The 9,413-nt window shown below is 37.7% G+C and overlaps 1 pseudogene; it reads left to right on the forward strand.

Moving 5' to 3' along the window:
* LOC138170303 (ubiquitin-conjugating enzyme E2 E3 pseudogene) overlaps nt 1-7,582 on the forward strand; it is a 29,159-nt pseudogene extending 21,577 nt beyond the window's left edge.
* Nucleotides 7,583-9,413: the final 1,831 nt, after the last annotated feature.

Consider the following 9,413-nt stretch of genomic DNA (forward strand, 5'->3'; position numbering starts at 1 on the left):
ATTAAGGGTAGAAAAGAAGAGTGTTAGAAATAATGGGCATCTTTTTCCCCCCTTTCTTTTTTAAGGTCTATGGTAAGGGTTAGTGCCAGGGAAAGGGATTAAAGAATAGAGTAAGAATACTTAAACAGGGGCAGCACACAGGGGCCCGGACGACATGGCAGCAAGTTGATCCACCAACCACAAGGGCCATTCCCAGGCCTATCACAGAAGAGCTGGGATCTGTCAGGGCTGAGTAAGAGACAAATGCAGGGCCCACAGCCAATGTCAACAGCTACTCCTGGGACCATCAAACCACCAACCAAACCCTGGAAATTTAAAAAGGACCTATCTGAACTTCCAGGGACCAGGATGGCAGAGTGAACTCCAGCTGCTCCAATCCCCCCCTCTGACCCTGAAAACACAGAAATTGTCCCAGAGAAAATTTTTAAAAAGTAAAGCTTGGGAGTCCTAAAGGAACAGCATGGCTAAGGCTCTGCTTCAAAATGGGTAAAAAACAAACTGTGAAGACACAGACTCTAGAATCCTATTATTTCAAACCAGTGGAACCAAATTCAGGAGACAGAAATGACTCCACAAACACAGCTGAAGCCTTAACAAGGAATATGAACTGGTCTCAAAAGTCGAGAAATCATTCTTAGAAGAGCTTAAGAAGGATTTTGTAAGCTGAGGAAAATAATTGGCTAAAAATTAGAATCAACCAAATTGAAGCTAATGACTCTATGAGGCACTAAGAATCAGTCAAAAAAAAAAAACCATCAAGAATGAAAAATTAGAAAAAGAGGCAAAATCTCAATGGAAAAAACACTGACCTGGAAAACATCCAGGAGAGATAATCCGAGAATTATTGGTCTTCTGGAAAATCATGATGAAAAAATGAGCCTTCCAAGAGCTCATCAAAGAAAACTGCCCTGAGATCCTAGAACTAGAGGGCAAAATAGATATTTGAAAGAATTCACTGGACACTTCCTGAAATAGATCCCTAATGGAAAACTCCACAAAATGTTATAGCCAAATTCAAGAACTATCAGGTAAAGGAGAAACTACTACAAATAGCTAGAAGGAAACAATTCAAATATCGCGGGACTACAGTGAGGATCACATAGGATCTGGCAGCTTCTACCTTGAAAGATCATAGGGACTGGAATATGATATTTCACAAGGCAAAAGAAAAGAGCTCAGGTTACATCCAAGGATCAACTATCCAGCAAAACTGAATATGATCTTTCAGATAAGGAGATGGTCATTCAGTGATATAAGGGACTTTCAGACTTTCCTGATGAAAAAGCCAGAGTTCAATGAAAAATTTAACCTCCAATTACAATACTCAAGAAAGACATAGGTAAATAGGGAAAACATACACACACACACACACACACACACACACACACACACACACACACACACACAACTTGTTATTTAAAGAAAAAACTGTTTACATCCCTATATGTGAAGCTGATACCTGTTAATATCAAGAATTCTATACTCATAGTGACATTTAAAGGGGATACAGATAAAAAGGGAGTAGGTATAAATTAAACAAAATGATGATGATTAAAAATAACCTTATTAAAGGTACAAATGGACTGCAAGGGAAGAATGAAGCAGAAAAAGAAATTATGCCACACAAAGAGGTATAAAAACATTATAGTAAAGGGAAAGAAGGGAGGGAGATGAACATTATATGAGCTTCGCCTTCATTGGTTCTGGTGTAAGGAGGGAATAACATAACCAGTTAAATATAGGACTCTATCGAGAAGATACATAAAACCTATCATAATAGAGGGAAAGAGGGGAGCAGCAGGCATCAAAACTATTTGGTACTGGCTGAGGAATAGAGTAGTGGATTAATGGAATAGATTGGGTACATGACACTCAGAAGCCAATGACTATAGTAATCTACTGTTTGATAAACCCAAACACCCCAGTTTTGGGGATAAGAACACACTGACAAAACTGCTTGGAAAACTAGAACATAGTATGGCAAAAATTGGGCACAGAGCAATATCTAACTAAATGGATGCATGATCTAGGTATAAAGGCTGATGCTATAAGCAATATTGGAGAGCAAAGAATAGTTTGCCTCTCAGATCTATGGAGAGGGGAAGATTTTATTACCAAACAGGAGTTAGAGAGCATTATAAAATTCAAAATGCATAATTTTGATTACATTAAATTGAAAAGTTTCTGTACAAAGCCAATGTAACCTAGATTAAGAGGGAAGTAGAAAATCAGGAAAGAATTTTTATAACCAGTGACTCTAATAAAGGCCTCCTTTCTAAAATATACAAAGAAATGAGTCAAATCTATAAGAATAGAAGCTACTCCCCAATTGATAAATGGTCAAATGATATGAATGGGCAGTTCTCAGAAGATGAAATTAAATATATCTATAAGCATATGAAAAAATGCTCTAAATCACTATTGATTAGAGAAATACAATTCAAAATAACTCTGAGGTACCACATCTCTCCAGTCAGACTGGCTAAGATGACAAAATAGGAAAATGATAAATGCTGTAGAGGATGTGGAAAAATTGGAACACTGATGCACTGTTGGTGGGTAGAGTTGTGAACTGATCCAACCATTCCTGGAGAGCAATCTGGAACTATGCCCAATGGGCTATAGTTAAGTGCATACCCTTTGACCCAGCAATACCACTTCTAGGGTTATATCCCAAAGAAATCAGAAGTTGGAGGAGGACCCTCTCTGTACAAAAATATTTATAGCAGCTCTTTTTGTGGTGGCAAAGAATTGGAAATCAAGGGGATGCCCATCAACTGGGGAATGGCTAAATAAGTTGTGATATATGATTTTAATGGAATACTACTGTGCTATAGGAAATGAGAAGCAGATGGACTTTATAATAACCTGGAGACTTACATAAACTGATGCTGAGTGAGAAGAGCAGAACCAGGAGAAATTTGTACACAATCACAGACACAACATATGTGTGATGACTAACTTTGATAGACTGGGCACCTCTTAGCAATGTAAGGTTAAGACAACTCCAAAAGACTCCTGATCAAAAGAGATATCCACGTCCAGAGAAAGAGATGCGGAGTCTGAATGCAGATTGAAACAAACTACTTGCTCTGTTTCTTTTGCTTGTTTTGTTTTGTTTCCTCTTTTCCCACTGATCATTCCATTGGTTATATGATCCTTCTTTACAACCCGACTAATGATTAATGTGAAGATAATTGTAGATCCTATATTTGAGTGCATGCCGCAGCGACAGGAGGGTGGGGGGAGAAAATTTGAAACTCAAGGGGCTGTGGAACTGAATGATGTAAACTAAAAGTAAACAAATTAATTTTAAATTTTTAAAAAGAATACTTAAATAGGGGATAAAATAGGCTCAAGTATATTATTATTAGGCTCAAATGACAATTAGGGGGAATTGGTTTTAATATTTTTAAACTGATTACTATTTTAAAAGTAGGTTGTTAATTATACCACTACCCACTAATGGACTTTTCCAGTGAAAAGGCTTCACATTCCTCCGTATTAATAAGGCAAACCACATCTTCTTCATGCCCATTCAGGAGGATTTCCAGACACTCATAAAGATCCAATAGTTAGGAGTCAGTGATTTAGTTATCATCTATTGAGAAGATAGAAAATATTATAGATAAGCAACTTCTCTATGTTTCATTGAGTCCTATATGAAAAGTAAATACCCCAGAACAAATCTCTCAAAAAAAAGAAAAAGAAAGAAGATACAGTGATATTAATGACAAAACTAAAATAGCTGATATTTAGCTGCTACTGAAATAACAGAAATAATAAAAGGGAAACCAGTAGTAACATATTAAATCATAGAGCACAATCTAATAATATTACCAATTCATGTTTGAGTCTCAAAAGGAGCGGATGAAAAAAAATGTCAAACTATAGAAATGGACCAGATTTTCAAAACTAATCAGACTTTATTAGAACACTGCAGAAGGATTACAAATGCAACATTCTCCAGTGTTAAATACCATTTAATAAATGTTAAACCTAAAGTAATGAATCCTATGGAAGAAACAGTCAAGTTGCAAAGAACTGCCTTCATGCCTTAGAGAAAGGACTCATGAGGCCTCACCAGGATGTCAGATATGGCAACTTTATATAATTAAAAACAAAATCATTGGAGGGAGGAAGGGATTTGAACCCAGGACTATGCCTTCCTAACAAGATTATATAAACTAATGCAGTGCTGATATATGGAATTCATTCCTAGAACCATGTAACCCTCCTAAGATATAGGGCCATCTGAAATGTTGGACCTCATGTCATCAGGTATTAGATCTGGAATGTTGACTCAAACATTTTAGCAACAATTTTTAACGTGACACAAATGCAATTATGTCCCAAAGGAATGACAGTTCTCTATCACTATTTTAATTCATAAGAAGGCAATAAGAACCTAACCTCTAAGTAGAGATTCATATCCCTTGGTAATACCAAGATTCACGCCTCGGACTTGACAAAAAGACTTAGCAAGTGGAGTACCAGGAATAGATATATCTTCAGGAATCAGAAGTACTTCGTGTCTATTTACAGCTTTAAGAATATGATTTTTTATTGTAGTCCATCCTGAATGAAAGCAAACATAAAATGTGTGAGGTCTGTTTTAATCTGACCAAAACATTAGATTCAATACCATATAATTCAATCTGACTGGTCCTGAGATGTGTGGTTTACATGATGAGGCTTTTAGTGGTGGACAATGTGAGGTAGACATGTGGGTAGAACTATAATTTAGGAGACCAAATTATGTGGTTGTTGATAGTCAAAAAAGAGAGGATATTCTACAACCAATGTGAAGCTCAAGATCATAAAATTTCAGTGATGTCCAAGGAAAATATTTATCTCTACTTTAGAATTCCTGAGATGTTCCATACAACAAACTCTGCCCACAGATGTGATAATATGGACCAAAGGTTTAACCCTCAGACTGAAATTGGCTTTTTGACAGAAAATAGGTGAAGTTATTGTGTTTATCCTGCTCTGTATTTTGTTCCATCTTAAGAACAGTGTGGTCTCCAAGAGTATCCTAAATCTCTTACACAAAACGATTAAAAAATGCTAGGAATAAATAGGCATGAAATACTTTTCCCCCATTGTCTCCAAAAAACTTCATTTGAATAGAAAGAAAATAATGGTGTGCCATCCCTTTCACTAAATGATAGGTCTTTGGCTTCAGAAGAGTGGACATCAAATGGACACATTATCTCTTGTTGCACTTGATGACTGAGTGGGGCCATCATCCCACTGGCAGTTTAGAGTGCTGGAAACAGCTCTTGGTATGGGTAAATTTGATGGTTCCAGGACTTAGTGAGGCACTACTACCAGACTTAATAAAAAGCATGCTGTGGGGCACTGATAGCTGGGCTCGGGAGGATAGGACCCAGTCGATTACATGATGTTATCTAAATTTAAAATTAGCCCCAAACTTAAAGAAACTGATGATCAGGACTCTAGTAGATGGCATATGTGCATATACACATATTCTATGGAAATTTATCTATATTTATTTGCAAAGAAGTAGATATCTATTTAGATATATAAAACATATAATCAGGATAAGACCCAATGAATTTCAGAGAAGAGTAAATTTTTTAATCTCAACATGGATGAATATGTCCTTATTATGATCCAAAAAGAAGTTTTTATTTTTATTAAATATAGAATGTTGTATAATCTTTTTTCTTTTGTCTCTTATTTACAATTATTTACATGTTAATGTGTGTATTTTAATTTCATGCTTGTTTTTACTATTACCAAGTAATTTTTGAAAATTCTGTAAAGAATCATTGTATAACCAAAATACCTCTAAATTTGTGACCCTAAATTTTATATGAATGAAGGTAAAATATCTAATTTATAGACATAATACCCAGCTAACTCTTTATTTTCCAAGTGGTAATACTGAGATTCTCCAGCTGAAACATCTTGCATTCCCAATATGTGAAGCAATACATCTTCAGCTGGAACTCTAGTAGACCATATTGCAATGTCACTACCAAACTAGTGTACTTATATAGCACTCTTGCAAAAAGGCACTTAAAACATGTGCACTGGGAAGTAGAAATGATGTGGGAGAAATAGCCCCAATGATGCTCATGGCCCTCAGGCTTGACATGGTGATCCTCTATGGGAAACAACTATGTCTTTGTCACCCCTCCAGCAACATATGGGGGCAACATTACCTGAAGCATAATGACCCCAAAAAGGATCTCAGAGGAAAGTTTAATGGCAGAAAAGGCAGTGGGGGAGAACTCTGTGCATTAAACAATAAGCACCTTAGTCTTTCCCCATAAGCAGAAAGACATTTGCAATATTAGTAACTAACCTTGTCATTTCATAGTAATGACCAATACGAACAAGGGAAGAAAGCTTCTTTTTAAATGCTTTTCTGTACACAAATATATAAATTTATCAATATGATCATCTTCAAATATTCACAAACAGGAGTCCCCTGTTTTTAATGACATTGTATTAGTTACATCATTTCCTAAGATATTGTAGGGCCTCCTAAAAGAGATTTGCAATTGCCCCAACTATGGCCAGTTGATATACTAGGACCAGAGATATACCAGAGGGAGAGAACAAGTTATATTGTTTTGGGGAAATGACAAAACACTTTTTACTGATCCCAAGATTCCCATGAAAGCCAAAGCCCATCTCTTGAAAACAAGCATTTTACTTTTGTTGCTGTATGGCAATGAGACTTGAAACCCCTCTGCCTCTAGAGAAATAAAGATCATCACAGCCCTCCCTAGGGCTAGCTGCCTGGCTTGGCATATTCCTTCAGGACATTCAACCCCTTTACCCCTCCACCCCAAGAAGGGAAGCTTGGGAAGAGGGGTGGGGGAAGAAGAGCTCAAGAGAACATGCAAATGATAGGAAGGAGACAGCACATCTGCAGTGTGTGCCCAGTTTTCAGAGAAATAATTTGACCAAGACATGAAGTGATAATCAAAGGTTAGATGGTGAAAGTCCAAGTGCCAGCAGCGGTAGCTCAGAGGCAGATCAGAGGGATATAGCAGCACCGGAATATGACGAACAAGAAGAAAGAAAACCATCTGCCATCCAGAGAAAAACATCATCTCTCTAGCAAAATCACTGCTGAGTGATCTACTAGTGCTAATTCAGAAAGAGCTAGCTGAAATAACCCTTGATCCACCTCTAAAACTGCAGTGCTGGGCCTACAGGAAATAATGTTTGTGAACAGAGATCAACTATACTTGGACCACCACGTTCTGTATATGAAGGTGGTATGTTTTTTCTGGATATCACATTTTCACCAGATTGTCCATTTAAGTCACCAAAGGTTACTTTCCATACCAGCATTTATCACTGCCACATCAACAGGCAGGGCGTCATCCATCTGGAATATCCTAAAAGACAACTGGAGCCCTGCTCTGGTTATTTCAAAGATTTAATTCTTTGTTCCCTCTTGACAGATTGCAACCCTTCTGATCCTCTGGTTGGAAGCATAGTCATTGAGTATTTGAGCAACAGAGCAGAACATGACAGGATAGCCAGACATGGACCAACAGAGGCAACACGAATGGCATATTTTTGTGCAGTGTGAGCCTCTACACCGTGCAGCAAACCTGTATAACCTTTACAATACAGACTTTTGTGTATGTGTTGTACTGATTCTACTCTGCTTTGACCCTTTGAAGCCTCCCCCAAGGTAAATGCTATCCCAAGCAGAACTTTGTTCAATTAGTTATGTTTAAAATGTCTACTCGCAAATCTTACTTCTTCGGGATATTAAATTGTATTTTGTGATGCACAAAGGATACTATTCCTGAAGTCTACCAGATATTTTAGCCTGATCCGTAACCTGTCTGCAGCTATTAAAGCAGCTTATAGATGACCAGAAATCATGCCATTTGTTTTAAACCCAGATCTATTTCCAATTATGTGATACATGCTATTGTGGAAAATATTTTACCTTTGACCTTTGTCAGTTTGTAATGAAAGGATTTATTTTACCCTTTGTAGCTCAGAGAGCAAGTACCTAATACATCATCTCAAACACAATAGATATGTTCAGGGGTGGGGGTGGGGGCAAGATGAGCATCACACAAAGGGCAATGAATAGAGTATGGTGTAAGAAGGCTACAATATTTGACCAATGAGGAATTTTGAAGAACAGGAGTGATGAATATCAGTTACATAACAGAAAGGAGGAGGCTGGTCACATAGCCAGATCTAAGGATGACACATATGACTAGAATACCCTACAGGTACACCCTAGTGATGAGAGATGAGAGATGAGAGAACACATCCTCCAGCACATTGGGAAGATGCCATATGGTGAAATTTTGAAGGGACATGACTGAATCATGCCGGATGGGCAGGCATGAATGGGTTTCAATCTGCATTGCTGGGGGGAGGTCCATGATTAGTTAGATAAGGGCTGCAGTGAGTCATAGGATCCCCAAATTATAGATCTTAATCTGGAAGGAACCTCAGACACCATTTTAGTCCAACTGCTTAGTTTTACACAGGACCAAACTGGGGGTACAGGGAGGTTGTGACTTGTTCCAGGTCACATAGCTAATTAGCAATAGGGAAGGAACTCGAACCTAGATCCTCACTCAAAGTATTTGAGGCATCATGTACATGAACTGTAATAAAGTTATTAGAAAGAGACTTCTGTGATTGGCATAAGAAAAATAATAGCTAAAGGAAAGAAGAGAGTTGATGTGAAAAAAATCAGAGGCAATTAGTAGCCTTGTATCTTTCATTCAGCCTCAGTTGCTAAAAATGTTTGCTTTGAAAAGCTAGATGTTGATGGAAAATTTATCTGCCTAAAAAACACGTTTCAACAGGATCAGCCAATGGGAGAGGCTGGGAGATGATCAGAGAAATTGGAGTCGCATCTGTCAGTTATAAATATACCTCAACATATGTATTAAAGGCAGACCAGACTATTAAAATTTGGGCTGCAAATGCTGGAGTTAGTGCATTTCCTCCCATTCACCTCATCTGAAAAAAAATCAGAACTCTTGGGGTACTTGTGAAGATGTAAAGGTTTTATTAAAAAAATTCTCAGGGAAAGGAGGTTGCTCGAAGGAGTCTTCAAAACAACTTTACCTGAAGAGGAGGAGGAAGAGAGAAAGAAAGAAGTTGAGAGAAATGATTATTAACAACTGATGATTTGGGGAGATCCAGAATTCCCCCCATCTAAAAAAGTCCTCATTTCAAGTGGACGAACTTTCTTGTTCAAGATTCTATCCAGGCTACCTTAAGGAGTAGCCATTGTGTTCTGCTTGGGTGGGACAAATTTTTTTTAATAGACTGCCCATGAATGGGGGTGGTCTAGAAACAGAGATAGTCTCTCTGTCCATGGGTGACATGATGTCACTCTCAGCCCTCACTGAGCTGATTGTCACTCCTCTTCCAAAAGA

The sequence above is a fragment of the Petaurus breviceps genome, unplaced genomic scaffold, assembly GCF_028583685.1.
Source record: "Petaurus breviceps papuanus isolate PSGF00001 unplaced genomic scaffold, PetGlider_PUasm1.0 38, whole genome shotgun sequence".
NCBI lineage: Eukaryota > Metazoa > Chordata > Mammalia > Diprotodontia > Petauridae > Petaurus > Petaurus breviceps.